This window comes from Dermacentor variabilis, chromosome 4, assembly GCF_050947875.1.
Source record: "Dermacentor variabilis isolate Ectoservices chromosome 4, ASM5094787v1, whole genome shotgun sequence".
Classification (NCBI taxonomy): domain Eukaryota; kingdom Metazoa; phylum Arthropoda; class Arachnida; order Ixodida; family Ixodidae; genus Dermacentor; species Dermacentor variabilis.
The window spans coordinates 42,137,562-42,156,578 of NC_134571.1; the positions used below are offsets into that span (position 1 = coordinate 42,137,562).

The following is a 19,017-nucleotide window of genomic DNA, read 5'->3' on the forward strand; positions in this document are numbered from 1 at the left end:
TTCATGCGTTTGAAAGAACACATGCGGTGAAGGATGACCACCCCGAGCAAGGAGTTTCTTCCAGCCTGGACAATTTCTCCACATCCATCAAATCCATCAATATATGCAGCTTCCGCTAAATATATCTGGGACATGTGCAGACTGGATAAAGCGAATATTTTTCACCGTGCGAGTTCATTCGTCTGTTCTTGCGAGTTTTTCATGACGCATCCGCTTTTTCATGAAGACCCCTTTGTATCTACACTTATTTGAAACTAGGCTTCTTACGCGGTTCAACATATTGTTGAAGTCGGCCTTCTTTAACGCTTCACAGCCGCCTTCGTTGTAGCCAGTAGGAATTTGCTTCCCTTCTCTTTCTATTTTTATTTATTTAGTGAATAAACAATTACTGCTACTATCGGCTGCCGAAAGCGAAGCGCATGCGGTTGCACACGAACGGCGCGGTCAATCCTTCCTTACGCTTCAACTCACTCTTCGGTTTCAGCACGCGCCGCCCGCGTCGCGCATCGTGACGCATAAATCGCGCCGTCGGAGAGTCCAAAGTAGCAAAAACACGAACGCCGGACTTCACACTTCCGCGCCGGGGCCGTTCCGGTCTGTCGAACAGCGACGGCGCGCTCTCTTGCTGCACACGTTTGCTACTACATAACCTGCGCTCTATGCAGCTTATTGACTCTGGTTAGAGTATAACTTCGTCTTTCTTTCTTTCTTTCTTTCTTTCTTTCTTACGAGCTAACCAGCTTGTTACATGCTTGCCAAGCGTTATTACGTGAAGCTAACCTCACGCCGCGATAGCGATTTGTAGTCGTATAACTTATACACGTCCTTAAGAACTCAGCGTTTCGCAGGCCGCACCGTGCACCGTTCCATCAGGCTTTTTTTCTGCGCGTGCACACTGTGATAGATGAGCCTTGTTGTGTAATCAGTCGCATTAGCACAGTGTCATGACGTGCATCAATTTACGCTCTCTCTCTCTCTCTCTTCGTATCAGCTAGGACAACTCCGAACAGTTTCCAACCGTTGGCTTCTGACTAGCATAATCGTTTATTTTTTTTTGTTCGTTGCCCAGTTTCACGGCAACAAAAAGGATTGAAATTTGGAAGACTTGCTTGAGGTGTCAGCGTATATTTAAAAGAATGACGACAGAGCTTACAAGTTGCGAATCCGTCTGGAGCTCGCCAGAGTGTGTATTGCGTTCAGGAAGCCAATTATGCAGGATTTATTTATTTATTTATTTATTTATTTATTTATTTATTTATTTATTTATTTATTTATTTATTTATTTATTGATTGATTGATTGATTGATTTCTCGCCGCTGTGGCTCAGTATCGAGTACGTTCTGTTGATGAGCGAGCAAGGGATCGTGGCTTCCGCTCTCAGATGTGGTGATGCTTTCCGACGAGGGCAGTGCGCAGAAATTTCCTAATGCTCATATTTAGAGAGAGAAGTGGTTCTTGTGGGAAAAGGAGGAAAGGTTAGCAGTATCTTCTGCAACCCATGCGGGAGCACGTCTCAGCGCCAGCAGGGTGGGGGTGTTGGGAGTAAAGAAAAGAGAGGGTAGGAGGGAGAAAGGTAGAGGGTCGTCCTAGCAGCATCAGAGCAGCCCGACCGGGAGGGCCCAGTGGGTTCGACCGGAGGCGTAGGCTGGTGCACATTCATTAACTACAGGCGGTCGTACTTGGTCCATAGCCCTCCGATACGTGTGTGTGCAGAGCCCACTATGCAGTTTCAGGAGCAGTAAACCCCGCAAGTTTAAATTACTCTGCAGCGCTGGAATTAACGTTCAACCGCAGCAATTAATGCTTCTGTTTAGCGCACCTTTTGATCACCCACATCACTGCCAGGACTGCCAATGACGTACTTGAACATGGAGGAAAAGAAATCCTCGACCGAAGTAGTGTGGCTACTCCCTCACAAAAATCACACTAGTTTAAGTACAAAATCCACGGAAGCTTTTCCGTGAGTTCTATAGATTGCCTGCGAACTTACAGCCCGACACTTTGTCAACTAGTATCATACAAGCTTTTGCGAAGAGTCCGTTGAGAAGCTCGTAGATCACAGCAGACCCAAGCAAATAGACTCGCCAGCGACTTCTGTCTAGAGATACCGCAGTGTATTGATTTATCCAAAAAGAACAAATCTGTAAGAAGACGAACCTGTTCATAATAGACCTGCAGGCAATCTACACAGCTTAAAACAGGATAGAAACGCCAGACGCAACCCGACCAATCTATAGACTCTAATATTTGTTCGTTTTTATTGCGATAGAAAGTATATGGCCACTCCAAGCGCACTTCCACCGTCGGCGTCGCCGTGAGGCTCCGTATAAAGTCCAAGGGCGATAACACCGTCGCCGCGCGTCCTGCGCTGTATGTGCGAGAGAAGGCGTGCGAGGGGAGCCGACGATCGTGGCTCAATTTCGCCCGCGTGAACGGGACGAAAGCGGACAACAAGCGCGACGTCTGCCGTCGCGCGCGAGGCACCCAACGCTGCGAGGCGCCGGGGTGAAGAGAGAGAGATGGGGCGCGGCGTTCTACTCCGGTTGCAACTGCCTATGTGGCGCGGCTGCGCGCGGTCGCCCGGCTGTACCTTGAGAGCGATCTATGTTGGGGGCAGTCTAGGCGCGTCGGCGGCTCGTAGCTTTGTGCGTGCTGTGTGTTCTGGGCGCTCACTTTTCGTTCAAGCTACAGACAGCGCGAACGTCACTTCGCTCGCTGCTGCTGCCGCGTTTCCTCACCCCAGCGTTCTGACAGCCAGTTTCTGCGCTAACCGAGTCAGATGTCAGAACACTTATATATAGCTTTCATTGATTACGAGAAAGCGTTTGGTTCTGTCGAAACCTCAGCAGTCATGGAGGCATTACGGAATCAGGGTGTAGACGAGCCGTATGTAAAAATACTGAAAGACATCTATAGCGGTTCCACAGCCACCATAGTCCTCCATAAAGAAAGCAACAAAATCCAAATAAACAAAGGCGTCAGGCAGGGAGATACGATCTCTCCTATGCTATTCACAGCGTGTTTACAGGAGGTATTCAAAGACGTGAAATGGGAAGAATTGGGGATAAGAGTTAATGGAGAATACCTTAGTAACTCAGGGGACCAACTGCAATGCATGCTCACTGACCTGGAGAGGCAAAGCAGAAGAGTGGGTCTAAAAATTAATCTGCAGAAAACTAATGTTTAACAGTCTCGGAAGAGAACAGCAATTTACAATAGGTAGCGAGGCACTGGAAGTGGTAAGGGAATACATCTACTTAGGGCAGGTAGTGACGGCGGATCCGAATCATGAGACGGAAATAATGAGAAGAATAAGAATGGGCTGGGGTGCGTTTGGCAGGCATTCTTAGATCATGAACAGCAGGTTGCCATTATCCCTCAAGAGAAAAGTGTATAATAGCTGTGTCTTACCAGTATTACCTACGGGGCAGAAACCTGGAGGCTTACGAAAAGGGTTCTACTTAAATTGAGGACGACGCAACGAGCTATGGAAAGAAGAATGATGGGTGTAACGTTAAGGGATAAGAAAAGAGCAGATTGGGTGAGGGAACAAACGCGAGTTAATGACATCTTAGTTGAAATCGAGAAAAAGAAATGGGCATGGACAGGACATGTAATGCGGAGGTAAGATAACCGATGGTCATCAAGGGTTACGGACTGGATTCCAAGGGAAGGGAAGCGTAGCAGGGGGCGGCAGAAAGTTAGGTGGGCGGATGAGATTAAGAAGTTTGCAGGGACGACATGGCCACAATTAGCACATGACCGGGGTTGTTGGAGAAGTATGGGAGAGGCCTTTGCCCTGCAGTGGGCGTAACCAGGCTGCTGCTGCTGATTATGATGATGAGTCAGATGTGTTGATGTTTGCCTGTGCGCGCGTGACACCATGCTTGTTAATTTAGTTAGTGTGCCTACGTTTACAAGTTTATACGGCGGATAAAACTACTATCGTTACTTCGTACAGATGTCCACTAATCCGCTAGCGCTATCGATGCTTCGCCTTTCGGGCGAAACTGTGACTTTCCTTCTTTTAACTGCAACAGGAGTTAAGTGCCCTAAGCTGGGTTTACTGCGACCAACCGTCCCGCTCACCCATGGAGGAGAGAAAGAACTAGGATGGACTATTGCGCGACACGATGGCAGCCAAACAAGTCGGCCCAACACGTTATCGTCACGTCAGAGACCGTGACAGGTTTTAGTGCACCCCCTCTACAGGCAGAGCTGTGACAGGGCAGCCGAACAAGTGCACATCGAATAAAAGCTACCGGAAACCAAAACATTCTTTGCCTACACATTGAGTCGCAGAGGTCACGTGTAGGGCCGATTTTTCGAGGGAACAATGCGAGGGAAATGGTCTCACGAAGACTTGCTAAGGCTTGCTGCGTGACGCCATCTTGCCTCCTAGATTATTTACTTCCTCCATGCGTCCACCTAACGGCCGTCCACGTCATGTATGGCGTTGCCGTGTCGTCAGGCTCCGTCTCTCATCCTCAGCTTCGACCTCAAAACATGGCAAATAATTCGAAACTTTGATCACCACCGCCACAGGGCATCGAAATTCGGAGCCCCCGGGCTACGTGAAATTGGGAGCCCGACGTGCCAACTACTGAGCTATATGGTGCAACATTTGCACCTCTTTGCAATTTGTGCAACACACAGACTCCGAGAGTGGTGCGTCTGTGCGTGTATTTCGGAAGCGAAAGGAGCAAATACTTCGACGCGCATGGCAAGAGAGTTTGTTCTTGGTAGGAGGAGAATATTTCGTAGGACAGGCAGATAGCTAGGTCGCTCTGAGTAAGGGTGCTCCGGCCTTCTACCCAGCACAGCGGAAAGGTGGACAAAGAAGAGTGATAGAAGATTATGAGGAGGAGGAGGAGGACAGGAAGGAGAGAATCGTGCATACAATAACCACGAAACACAGTGGCTTCCTCGGTAAGATGATAGTATCTGCTGCGAAAACCTTCTGCCGTCGCAGAAAAGGAGTTCACAGGAATCGCTGAAGTCGGCTGGCTTAAAAAAAAAATAAAGTAGTAGGCAGGCACCGCAACCGAGGGGCTTGCATACGCCAGCGTCGCCGTCGAACAGTGCGCGGGGCTGCTTTGCGCGGCTTTGCCGCGCGCTGCAGACCTCCGGGCGTTGTGGCCGGCTAGCTCGACTGTCCGCGACGACGAGTGGTGAACTTGGCGGCCCGCAGCGGTGGTAGTGTGGTGGGCTGTCCCGTCCTTCTCGGCCTCCTCGCCCGTCCGGCCGGCCCGATCTGGGTCAGTTTCGGCCAGTGACCCCCACCCCGCGCTCCACTCTCCCCTCATCACACCGGAGAGGCCACCGCCACGCTCTCCGGAGCAGCGGCAGTAGTATGCCGAGCTGAGCTGAGCAGCGCGAAAGTCCCGCGGCCGCAGCGGCACTTCCTAGAAGGAGCTCTGCCGCAATTGGATGCGTCCTTTTCCGAAGGGAAAGGGCGCCGCGCCGCGCATGAGCACACTCCTGTCTCGCTCGGTGACGCCGTCGTGCCACCCTCGTTTCGCTTTTGATGCCATTTTTTTTCCTTTCTTTACGTTTCGATGTCGTGGCACTTCTAGGGCCAGTCCGAGCTGCTTTCGCGTTTTGCCCTCACAGCGCTCTCGATGGAGAATAGAGAAGATGTGAGACTTGACGAAAGCGGCGACGGAGAGATAATCGTTCACCTCCAAAAAGAAATTCGGCAGACACTTAAGACTGCTTACGTGTGGGGAACGCGAAAGCATTATACCGTTTGTAGACCTCGGAACGCCATGACTGCGCTCATTTTATACACACATGACGTGGCGCCACCTCCTCCCGATTGGCTGCGCCGTCACGTGCCCAATGACGCAGGCACTAGGCCACCCGCTTAGTCAGCCAGATAACTGCGACGTGACGTGTGCGATGACGCACGCACTAGGCACACACAGTCAGCCAGAACCGTGGAGACGCCGTTGCGTCGGCGAACCGTACTCGTCTAGCATTCCGGAGGTACAGGTTCGATACCCACCCAAATCAAAATTTACCAAATTTTATTTCCGGATACATTAATTTACTTTGTTTACAGGAACCTCCCTGTCGGTCATTTTTGTACCATCTTTCGGTGACGCCGACTACGACAGATTTTCGCTGAATGGGGCATACAATGCTTTCGTATTTTTTTTTATATGAAGCTCTTCACTTCTAGTTCTTCAAAGCGATCGCTCTGAAGAAATAGAAGTGAAGAGGGATTATTTGAGGTCTCTCTCTCTCTCTCTTTTCAATTCGCAGTCATCAGAACAAATCACGCTTATGCATTATTTTCCTGCAAGTGCTTATTCGCCGCGAACACACATGGCAAATCCTCCCGGTTGGGAAGCAAAACATCAGGCTGGTGGAGAATTGCATTGCGATCGCACCGCAATCTCTACGGCGTCTTCGACGACAGCGTGACCGACCACAGAAGCAGACTTCGCGCACATAAATGCGCTCCTTGGTTGGCCATCGGAACTCGCTATAGCAAATCCCAGCAGGTACGCCCCTTATCGAACCGGCCATCGTGCGCTCTTGGGCCCCGCAGCGTTTCAACTACGCTGCGGTCGCTTTCCGCATGCGAACAGTGCACCGACAAACGTCGACGGCTTTCCGTCGGACTCACCTCGGGCACCATACCATGACCTTGCCACATGTGCGCCGTGCCTGCAAAGACAGTGCGCGTGCTCTACGGCGCGCTCTTCCTTCGATCCAGCGGTGCACACCACGCAGGTACTGCCCGCGAGTTCACGGCGTAGAACCCCCTATTCATGATGGCGCCACAACTCTCTCTCTCTCTCTCTCTCTCTCTCTCTCTCTCTCTCTCTCTCTCTCTCTCTCTGTTTGTTTCGACCACTGGGACACCTTGAGGTATCTGGGGATGGAACGGTGTTATTTAAGCAGCTCGCAGCTGATGTGGCACTTTCTCCTTGTAACCATCACAGCATGTACTATTGTCTAAAGAATTCTTCGCCGAGAAAGCTCTCCTCGTCTCTGACTGAGTGTAGTGGGGTCCAGACCTCCTGCAGGCCACGCATACCTCAGCATACCCAACAATGGGTGGCGTTACGCACGTGTCATCTTACCTATAAAAGCAAATTACGCTTCTTTTAGGTTGACGACAGGTGTACTCTACCATCCTTCTCCGCCACTCCTCCAGTCTGCTTTCGCTTCAGTCGTATAGCTTTTGCATATTAGTCCTAAGACTCGTGGGTGCTTCTAAATCATCCCGATGCTGCTAGATCTCTGCGCTCACCTCGTTTATCTTGGACTGAAAGGCATTGCGCCTTATTAAGATATGCGCACTCCTTTCTCTGGTTTCTGTGCTGCTAGTGATTATCACGATTTCTATTGCACTCCCATTCGAAACGGGGAGGGGCGACAAATAATCGCCCGGACTGGTTCAGCCAATCTAGTATTATAAACATGCATAGCAGTCTAGCAGTTTGCCTATCGTTCCTTTGTCTCTTCTCTCTTGATTAAAACCTCCATATTTATATTGTTGTACAGTTGGCTATGCCTGTAATGACGCCGGTTCTATCAATCTCTCCCCTGCTGTTCTTCATCTTTCTTTTTTCTTTTTTCTTTTCCCCCACCAATAGCCTACACATATCTTATCTCGACTTCTGATTAGTTGATGCTTCCATACGCTTTGAATCCCAGCGCTTCTGGAAGGTGAACGTTCCCTACGAGTCTTGCTGGGTGAACATATGGGCATCATATTGCGGTGCGTAGATTCGTTTCCGGACTTTTGCTGCAGCAGCACATGCTTCATCCTGATGCGATTATTTGCTCCGGTGTAATTTTGTCCTCAGGCAGCCAGCTCGGGCCTCAAATAGCAAGGCACTGCTGTTTCTGTTGTTGGACAGATTTTCCCTCCTGATTTCTTTCTTCCCGTATTGTAAATCTCTACGGTCAACCCCTTCCCCATAATTTGCATCCAATTTGTCGTTTCTTTTTCTCTCACTTACTTTTTGATGACTCCGGGCCGTCTGTTGGCACTTTCAATTACCCAGTACTTGGTTGCCAATGATCTCTTCCTCCATTCAGTGTCCATGCTTTTGATGTACAGATACTTGTGCGTTTTAACCGCCCTTCTTTCTTTTTCATCTATGTTCTCGAGCCTTCCTTCAAAACTAATTTTGCGCCGTGCAGGCTCGGACTTCAAAGGAGACCCAATCCATGTCCACTGTGCACTGCCTCATTTGCGGTTTTACCGTGAGCCTCCAATGCCAATCGGCCCACCGACCTTTGCTTAACTTCCAACCACGCATACATCAGCGCTGGGCAGCGCCGACCGAGTGGAGTAGTCGATACTCCTTAATTACTCTTCTCTACGATTCCTGCGCCGTAATCGGGCAACTTCAGCGTGTACTGGAGGTTCACCGAAGAGGAGGGGTGTTTATCAAAGCAACTCCTTAATCGCACGAATCGCAGGGGAGCGTTACCGAAACGCAGTGACTATGGTGGTTGCTTGGGCTAGTTGGTAATTCATGATCAAAAATAACGTACAGCGCAAAGGACCAGGACAGCGATAGACGACATACACAGCGCTGTGTATGTCGTCTATCGCTGTCCTGGTCCTTTGCGCTGTACGTTATTTTTGAGCAGTGACTATATATTTATAGTTCGTCGTCGGACGGCGTTAACTTCCACTTGGTGGAGAGACAGAGACAGAGACAGAGAGAGAGAGAGAGAGAGAGAGCGAGAGAGAGCGAGCGAAAGGTTGTACATAAGAAAGGGCATAGAAGTCAACACGAGGCGAATTCATCTGAGGTCCACTCGTTTAATTTGCATTCCGTGAACTTTAGATAAAGGGATGCTGCGCTTTGCGAAATTCGTTTCACTGCCGTTTCAACGTGGCGGCCTCTTAAAGGTCGCCACGCGTTTCACCCAGCCAATGCTCCGCGATAGACGAGTTCGCAGCATTCCCTGCACTCACCACTGAGACTGTGCAGGGCTTGTGCCGGGGCGGTTCTGCACGACCAAGAAATAACACTGAACTAACACGAAACAGTTCCGCGAAGCATAGAGCGCATCGAATGCACTTATACCACTCTGCGCGCTGAGGGAAAGCGGAAAGAAAGGGGATAATGACGCGTTTGGGTGAAGCCAGAGGGAAGAGGCGAAGTACACGACGAGAGAGAGAGAGTTCTCAGTGGAGGCGCGTTTCGTGAACCTGGGAATGAGAGTGCGAATTTCTCGCAGGACTGGCTTCGCGCCACGAAACTCTGGTGCACGTGTAGCACCTAGACATGAAGGAACGCGGCGGCGTTGCAAAGGCGGCTCACCGTGCGCGCGGTACAAGATGGGGTGGGTCGACGACGGTCAGGTGGCTTAGCGATGGCCGGTACTCGGGTCTCTGAGCGAGCAGCCGCCCCGGAAGGTCCCGCTGGACGTCCGCACACGCCGGCCACTGCTATGCAGCACGCCGGCCGGGGCAGGAACCCTGCAGAAGGAGGGGGGGGGGGGCGCCACACCCGTGTCAGCGCGCTACCAGTGTTAACCTACACGCGAAGAAATTCCACGCTCCGAACTGACCGAAAACACAATAAGAGAAGGTGCACACGGCGCTGACGATCGCGAATACGCGAATCTTCATCAACGAGCCCACGCGGCTCGGCCCTTTCCGCAGAGAAATTCGGCACAACGTGCGTGCAAGTCTGAACTCGTCCTCAACGCAGCAAAGAGCACAACAACGGGGAGGTGCGAGAAGCGTAGATAGAATCAACCCTTAGGTTCCTATTACGTGTCCTCCCCACCGTCCACGGAGGAAATACGCAAGCTCCAACTCCTTGTACAGGTTCCGATGCCAGTGCCACAGCTTTTATCATTGTTTTCAGGAACGAAACGTTTCACGAAGCAACCATAAGCGAAGTTCCGCAAGTGCGCTTCTCCACACATCCTGGGTGCACGAAGTGGTGCCGTCATTCCCTTTCCATTCTCTTCGTCGGTATTTGCAAGCGACCCCCAGCGTGAAGTCAGGCACCTTGCCTAAGATACCATAAACTGTGGGAAATCATGCTTGTAATATTTCGCATATAATTTATTTTATTTTTGCGGACTATGCCCCTGAAAAACGCGAGTCATTGCAGCCATCTTCCGAGGCGAGCGTCCATGAAGCCATCTGCAGCAAAATAATGTCGCTGTGAGTGGTTTGTGCAAATGTATTTAATCTCCAAGAGATCTGAGATGACTTAATGACTCTAGCTGAAGCGCTGCACATCAAAGTGAAGCAAATCGAAGTCAGCGTGCCGACTCGGTGCACTTCAAGTAATCACACCGACAACGATTGCAGTTTCAAGCAAGCTAGGAGTGCGAGAGAAAAAACAAGATAGATAGGTATAAAACAGAGAGTTTCATTTTCTCGCTTCTTATCGCGTCAGTTTGGAAAGGTGATGAATGGCTGATAACAGTGAATAACTCCGTGCTTAATTTGGACCAAGCGGGGTTGCTAGACCAGCTTAAAGATAGTTTGCGTATATGGCAATTGTAAGTTCGCTTTACCACCAGACAATGCATCAATCATCGTCGTGGCAGTCAGCAGACCACCGCTCCTTTTCAGCGAAACAGTCGGTGCGCATTTGATTCATCCGAAGTATGCTCGATTCATCGATTGCTTTCTGTATATATATATACTCGTACCGCTAACCTTGCGCGCAGTGTGTCGGAATGGAACGAAAACAAAAACGAAAAAAAAGAGAAAAAGCTATGTTTCTTATCGGAACGAAAACGTTACTGAAACGTTAATTACTATTTTGTTTCCGAGTGAAACCGAAATATTTTTGATCGGTTTCCGGTCCAAGGGGAAAGTCGGCGATCCGAAACAATCAATGTTAGGTAACTTCAGAATTAACTCGTATCTTAGGGGTCTGCATAAGCGCGTATCTCAGGAAGGGATAGTGCGAGTGATAGCTGGTCGAGCGATTCATTAATCTAAGCCTACCGCTCGGTGCACTACGAGATCGGCATCGTAGCAAAACCCAGAGCTTGCACGCTGAAGAGCTTGCCGTTTTATATTCTACGGGTGCAACGCCTTGTTACCGAAGTTTTATCGTTCGTTTCTTTTTCGTTTAAGTTCATTTTATCGGGACAGCGAACTCGCGTTTCGGCGAGCACACTCAACGACGAGCTGCTTCTAAAATCATGCTGAGTGCCTTAACTCAAGGCACTGAGCATGGTCTCAGAATGCATAATTCACTTATTGAGAAAAGTTAATACTATGTTTCTATCGTCACGTTGCTTCGAAATTTTTTTAATGCGAACCAGAACCACTATAAACCGTTACGGATCATTCTTCCTTTTTTTTTTTCGTTCTGGAGCAGAGCCGGAACGGAACGTTCTTCAGTGGAACGAAACTAAAACCTGAACGAAAAACATTTCGTTCCGGCACTCTGCTTGCGCATATACCCAGGCCTGAGCGCACTATCAATCAATCAATCAATCAATACAATATCAAAGACACTTGGTGGGCACAGACGAAACCGGCATCCAAGGACCGACACCGTCGAAGCTAACCCGCGTTTCACGCGCAGAGCGCCCTCTTGGCCGCCACGGCCGCTCTCAAGGTTCGACGTTGGAGTCTCCGGTCCACATAAGCGTTTCCCTGTAGGCAAATTCAGTCGCGCTGCCTCGCCTTCGAAACTGAGAGACGAACGGAACAAAAGAAAAGAGGAAGTCTAGTTTCGGCATCGAAGCCGCACTCTTTCTTCCTCAACCTTCACATTCTCCCTGCGTGCATGCCTTCCACGTTTGCCCCGTAATCGCAGAGGTAACGGGACCGTCAGGAAAGCGGCCTTTGTGCGGAAGTTTCCTGACGCTTCCTTAACGTGCTCGCGATGTAGTTACGACATTGACGCGCGCTCTTCCTTGCGTGAGGATGCATTGCGACAGTTTCCCCGTAATCGTATATGGACAAGCAACGGGACCGCCAGGAACGCGGCGAGTTTTGTGCGGAAGTTTCCGGCGTTTCCTTAACGCGCTTTCCTGCCTGTCCTCGTACTTTCCTTTGTTTTCTTCCTTCGTTACCTTTCCTTAATTCTTTCTCTTGCTCCGTTCTTTTCTCCGCATACAAGAATGTAATACAATCTCTACGTTATTGTTATATTGCCCTGTCATAAGATGATATGTGCAAGAAAGAGAAACGCGGCTCAAGTGGAAGGCACCCGTCAAGCATTGTTCGCTTGCCATTCCCTTTTAATCTTATTGTTGTTATTTTTTTATGTATTTCCTTGCTAAATCCTAGCCAGATCTGCAGGGCCATGTCCCACAAGTTTTTGTTGGCTTACAAAAGCCCGATGATAACTGAGTATATCTGTTATGGCAATAAAGATATCATCATCATCATCATCATCGTCGTCGTCGTCATCATCATCATCATTGAATAAAGCGGAATGCACTCCGCTGCTTTTTATTTATTTTTATTGTTGTCGCTGTTGTAGCCTGGGATTTCCGGGCGCCAAAACAGTTATCGTGCGCCAAACGCAGGGTGTAAGCTAAAACCAAATTCAAAGGGATTAAAAAAAAAGTATCGTTTGACTCAGCCGTAGAACCTACTTTGTTCCTCATCCGCGCCTCAATAGAGCTCAAGCATTAACGCTCCGTCTACTACAAACGAATACCTACCCCAATCCGTCGCTTTTGCATAAAATCTATCCGGATACTTACACCAATGCTATCTGCCACGATTGTGGAGAAATAGCCACGTTAGACCACTTGCTCTGGCGGTGTGCCCGGTCACGCTCTATCATCGCTAACAGCTCGGCCAGATGGAAGGCGGTTCTCCGCAGCCTCTTCTGGCTGACCAACTCTGGGGCTGTCCACCAGGCCCACGATGCGGCCGAGAGGCTCGGCCTTCCGGTTCCCACGTGGGAGCGGCCCGATTCGTGAAGACTCACGATCTGTAGGACTTCATTAAAGCTTTACCATACCATACCATACCATACCATACCATACCACACCATACCATACCATCGTTTGACTCATTCCCGTGGGAGAGCATTACGATCCTAAGGCTTATTTGGTATTTCAGCCGTATTCAATATCTTGATTACATCTTCCACGTACGATATGTTTGCAGGACAAAGGAAATAGGTCTGAGGAAAGTTTCAGTGCCCGTAACCTCAGATGCTCGCGTCCTAAGTGCCCTGCTCCTGCGCCTAGGGCGGACATTCATCACCTTCTGCGGCTTCGTCCTCGATGATGCACGTTCAGCCTACAGCCATGTGCGGTATGACGAAGCACGTGAACATTAGCACCGCATGAGCAAACGGGTAATCAGCCAGAACTGCGTCGTCGACACGACTCTTCAATGTGCCCATAACTAGCTTGCCAGATTCCCTAGCGAGGACCTTTGCTGGCGGCATCTGAGGTGTAACCTCAGGCACCCGTGCGTTGGACATGAGATATTGATACTGCACCTAAGTTGCTAGCCTGTGCCGTTCAGGTCAATCTACTCAATGCTGCATAGACGGATGGCGCCCCAAACATGGTTTTTATGACGTGTTTCTGGTTCCACAATCGCTTTCGGCGCATGCGATCAGCGAAAGCATGGCCGTTGAGATATTGCTCGAACAGAGCCGTCGCTTGGGCACTTCGGGCAAACCACCGACTCTTCCGCGCTGAAATTTTGCACTGATGTAGCACTTTGCAGTGGCTTCTGTTTAATAGCGCTTTTAATAGCTTTACTTGCCGCCCCCACCCACCCCCTCCTCTAGTTTTCCCCTCCACAATAAACCCGAAATTCGTGTCCTCAACAGCGACGCCACTCCAAAGATGTCCATACCACTGCGTCGGAACGGTTGGGCCATGTATCACAGACACGATTAACGCACGGTGTTTATAAGATAGTTTTAGATTAGAAGAGGCAAGCGTTCCCTAACCTAAAGCTCTCCATTGTCTTGCCTTTCCATCCATTCGCTGGTCATGCGAGTCCGCATAGCCTCCGAGATCCGGCGGTGTGCACTGCCAGATCTCGGAGGCCATGCACGTATGAGACATTCTTACTTGCACATCCATCGCCATAGCCGTGAGTGGCGCTGGCCATCACTACGCGGGCTAATTTTATACACATACATATGTACCCAAGAAACATGATGGGACGACGGCCGCCGCAGGAGCTTAATGGTGAAGAGCCACACGCGTAATACGGAAGAATGTGGCTTTGGTTCCCATCTGCGGCAAGTTTTATTTTCGCCCATTTCTCTTTTCTTCACTATTCTTACATTTCAGTTAAAGATAACAGTTAATTTCCGCAATACTTCCTCTAGCTTCATTGTCTGTTTGCTTTCTATGATTGAAAAAAAAAATCGAGGCCCTTCGGTTTCTCTATTTCCTCTCTCTCCTCTTACAACTAAACAAGTTCCCTTTTCGTGGTGGCTGAAGGTAAAATGTTATTTTCTACATACGAAGCTACAAAGGTCGCTGCACCTTAGGGATTATTCGGTTTCTATTTTCGCTACGCTATTCTTTACCACCTGCCACTTTTGGCCATGTATACGCTCGTGCACGTTTAGCCATTTTACGGTAACATATGGCGGCCATCGACCATGTCGTGCAGAATACGTCGGTTCCCGTCAGATCACCGAAGCGGCACGGGGCTCGGCAGTGCTAGGAAGGCAATACTGCCCGGGATAACGCAGTGCTGATGGATAGCCTCATTGCATGGAATACTTCAGATGTCTGCCTTGAGCGAGAAGATTTCTTTAGCAGAGGATGCGTTCTGCTACACTGTGCGCGACACGGTCCTGGACAACGAGTTCCTTGTCAGTGTCCTAATTATAGGAGCGGTCAATTTGTCCAAGACTGCACCCAATCCTGGTCCAGTTCATGCGCGAATTTCTTTCACGCACAACCAGTAGAGCGGATCAGTCACGGCACTGTCCCGGACTTTAATTAATTGTCGGCCGAACGAATCCGGATTTATGTCCTCATTCGGCGAGCTGCGCTCTGTTTTCGATAGGTCCTTCGGTCACCGCATAAAGGTCCTTGCCCTCCCAGTTTCTGTCTCGGACACAGTCCACTGTCGATATAAGCATAAGCCTCGCTCATTCAGCTATGGAAACAGACGCTCGTTCGACAAGTTACATATTAGGCGTCTTTGACAATCATTCGTGTATCTACGTTATACTTGTTCTTCAAGTGAAGAGTAGGAAGCGCTGTTGTCTACTACTCCTGAGGTTATGGTTATGCCGCGCAATGGCACACTGCGAGACCGAGAAGCGATTCGCCAACTACGTGCGCGATAACTCCGCGCTCTGTCGTGGCCTGTCTTTGACTGTCACGGCACGTTCGCTTTTTTTTTTCTTTTTCTTTCCCCCCTCAGACTCAGGCTTCGCCCAGGTATTTCGAGGCACAGGCCGGGAATATTCGGGACGCCCACTTCTCGGAGCCCCCTCTTGACACGTGGTGATTCATTCTCGACGGAAAGGACCTCCGCGTCGCCTCTCGCATACAGATGACAGCCTAATCACTCCCGATGGGCAGCGCTATATTCGCGTCCTTTGCAAACTGGTCCGCGCACGGGTTCACTCGGCAGAGCCGGGTACTGCAGTAGGGCTCGAGCGTCAAGAGCGCCCCCCGCGCGCGCCAACCGCTTCGAAGGGTTGGTGGCGCAGCCTCCTCGCCAGCAGCTGTGCGTCGCCACGTCGCGTGCACTGCGGCGGCAGGCATGCCAGCAGGGACGCCTGATTACGCGGCTCCTTCGCCAGGCTCTGGCCACAGGTAACAGGTCGCGGACCAAGACGGGCCCGGCTATTTTCGTCCAGCGCTCGCTTGCGTGCGAGAGTGTGTGTGCAAGGTGCGCGAGTTTCTTTTCGCCGTCCAGCGACGCAGTGCGCGGGCAGGCAGGCGCGCGCGCGCAATCCTGAGGTGGTGGTCAGCCAGCCGGGCGAGGGGGGGCTCGCGCGACCAAAATAGCGGCGCCCCACCAGCCTGCCGCGCGCGGGGGCCACGGGGGGACGTTGTCCCAGTTCCCGCGCGCTCTTCCTGGTTCGCCCGCTCAGGGCAACCGGCTGACTGGATCTGACGTCACGCGGCCTCCTCCAGTGACGTCACGCGGGGAGCGCTTCTGCGGCTAGCCACCGTGGGCCCAGCACTGTTGCGGGGAGCGGTGTCAGTGAATATCCCCCTGCGGCTGCTACGCCAGCTCAGTGGGAAGAAAGTTTTGCGCAGATGACAGCTTCCCTGTTTTGTTGCTACAAGTGGCGCCTTCAAACGGCAAAGCGCGAGGCTCTAGAATTATGTTAGCGCCAAGGTGCACATTAACTGCTTGTCGGCCCGAAAGGTACTAACGATATTCCGTTCCCTCATCAACGACGATACGGACCCGTACTGATCAGCACAGAGCTCTTTTGCAATGTCAAGAAGCTTGTGCCTGCAAGCTGGAAGCGTGCTTGTCTGGGAGGCCAAGGCGTGCATCTTCAGACTTATACACTGCATCACTGGTAGTTTGAGGGCTGCCTTTTACACGTAGTTCGAGCAAGCCTTCACTTGTAGGAAGCAGAAGGGCTCTCACTATCCAGCATACATATCTCCTGTATTGTTTGTATCTAATTTTATTATGCGCTGTATCCCCATCGAAGATATCACACGGACTCTTATGAACTCAATGAACTGAGTTTATGTTCTCTGACAAATCCCAAATATAATTTGCGATGACGCGGGACAAGATCAAAACAAAGGTAGCTTACTGAGCTGGCCCACGAGGACAAAACAAGGATGTCCGCTTGCTTGCACTGCATTGCATGGTCCCTTGAAAATCATGCTTGCAGTACATGTGCGATCGCTTTGGTAATTAAGACCGCTACAGTGACACTCATAAAGATGAATAGGGTTCAAATGGCTGCCGTCACAGATACAGACATTATAGATAAAAATTCATGATGTTAGACGTCCCGAAGCTACATCCAGCTATGGATTCGCTTTGAAAACGCATAGGCTTGTTTCACCCTTGTACTAAGATTGCAACACACGGCTACAGCCCCCGTTGGAATGAGGAAGCCGCTTGGTTGGTGATCGAACCCTCGACATCGAACTCGGCGGTAGTCACCATAGTGACTGACAGCAATACACGTAAGAGTGTAGGAAACGTATAGAAAGTCTCTCAAAGGAAATTCACCGAGAAACAGGGGTAGCTGCCTGAACGAGAACGACGACGGCTCACACGCAATAGAACCATGGCCGAACCCTTGCTGAAGACAAAAAACAAAACAAAAAATTCCTGTTGGCTTCTTCTGTCATAGGAACATGTCTGTGATTCGTATATGACACTTACAGACAGACACCACAAAAGTTAGACCAAGTACTTTCAACAGCTGCCACTGTAACACTGCAACAAGTCCTAGCAGATTCAATTTCTGGGGCGCGACAGTTGGGGAGCAATTCGCCATGTATTGAGCCTCCACTTGTCCAGCGTTGTCCGATGTAATGTCAATATGATCCTATCTTGAGCGAACATTTCCGCCTCTTTTCCCTGCTGCTTGGGCATGAACTCCATTTCACCGCGCACCAGCAGTGATGAGGCGCAAGGACGAGTCATCCGTGGCCAACGTCGGCCACTTTTGCGCTATTTCCAGCGCAGAGGTATCACAAGCGCATAGACTAACACGAGACAGAGCCTCTGACTATCAACTGAATAGTACCGTGGCCATGGAACTGACTAGCACTGCTGCCATGGAAGGTCACCGCATTCTTTCAGTCGAAGCAAAATACTATACCAACGAGCTTTTGTCCGAACGGCGCGAGTTCCGTTCTGTCGCGTAACGGTGCTTCCTTTTTCTTCACGCACACCGGTCGTTACGTGGTGCTGGAAGAGGAAACGTCCCATGGCTGCCCGGCGCTGCTCTTCTTCCTTCCCTTCGGCGGTGCTGCAGAGAGGTGGAAGTGCGGTCGCCATCCGCGCACAAATGGCCATTCACGGCGCAGAGAAAGGCTGACGCAATCTCTCTGTCACCGCGGCCGCTATTTCGGGACCACGAGCGCGGCTGGCTCGCGCTGATCGCAAGCCGCGATGCCTCCGCGGCTCGCGACCACAGCTGCGGCGTCCACTCCCGCAGCTGCAGCACCCGCTCCCGCTGCTTGCCTCGTATTGTGCCTTCCCGCGAGCGGTGCGCTCGGCGAGAGATGCCATCCTGCGGGGCACTTTTCTCGTCTTATCGCGCAGCCATGCATTGCAACGGCGCACTGCACAGAGCGTCGAGCTAAGCAGCGCCTGCCGCATCCGGCTCGGTATACGAGAAGGTGCTCGGACGCGATTGCAGCAGACGATACGGAGTCCACGCGTTTGCACAGCCATTTCATTCTCGCAGAAACGATAAAGAGGCACTGCAACACTTTCTCGAACATCTTAAGGAAACGTACGCGATCTGTAGGCGATGCTGCCACGAACTTGCGAACCAAATACTATTCGCGGAGTGCAGCAAGGAGCCCACAATCTCGCATGGAAAATCGCTGCCTCCCTCCAGCGGTTTTCGAGGCCCTCTCCTATTTTGTACTCGCCAATGACGTCGTAGGCCGCGCGACAACCCATAGGCGCCAGCCGTTGTGCGATTGTTCATGACCATGAGTTACTACGGAGGGAAAGCTCGCGCACACATCGACACCCCTTCTAGCAAACGGAGAAGTGGCGGTTGTTAACGCGTCCCGCCCGACCTGTCACCGCTTCTTTGGCGCCCCTTTGTCACACGCCAACCTTGAAGGATTACCGTAAGTGCATCGCGGAAAGAAGGAAAAAGAAAAGAAAAGCTAGTAAAGCAGCGATAGGCAGGGCGCCAAAGCTGCGTAGAAACCCAGCTGAGTAGAAACTTTCACTTGAAGAGTCGCATTCACTCCAGTGCGTCCTCATGTTTAGGGAAAAGGTATCGCTGGGCCCCTCTAATACGCACACACACACACACACACACACACCAAAAAAAAAAGGGGGGGGGGCGGGGACATGCCACGCTGCAACCACGTAGACAAATATATAAATATTTGGCACTGTCCATTACATTTGTTGTTCCTTTTGTTGTT

At 50.7% G+C, this 19,017-nt stretch overlaps 1 protein-coding gene across 4 annotated transcripts in view; it reads right to left on the bottom strand.

Moving 5' to 3' along the window:
* Eip74EF (Ecdysone-induced protein E74) overlaps positions 1-19,017 on the bottom strand; it is a 293,260-nt gene that overhangs the window by 234,655 nt on the left and 39,588 nt on the right. For 3 of the 4 annotated variants that reach the window (XM_075688768.1, XM_075688762.1, XM_075688763.1), the window contains exon 2: positions 9,300-9,457. The exons of the other annotated variant lie outside the window; for it this stretch is intronic. The gene's annotated coding sequence lies outside the window, so the exon portion shown is untranslated. The remainder of the gene's footprint in view (positions 1-9,299; positions 9,458-19,017) is intronic. 4 annotated transcript variants of the gene reach the window in all.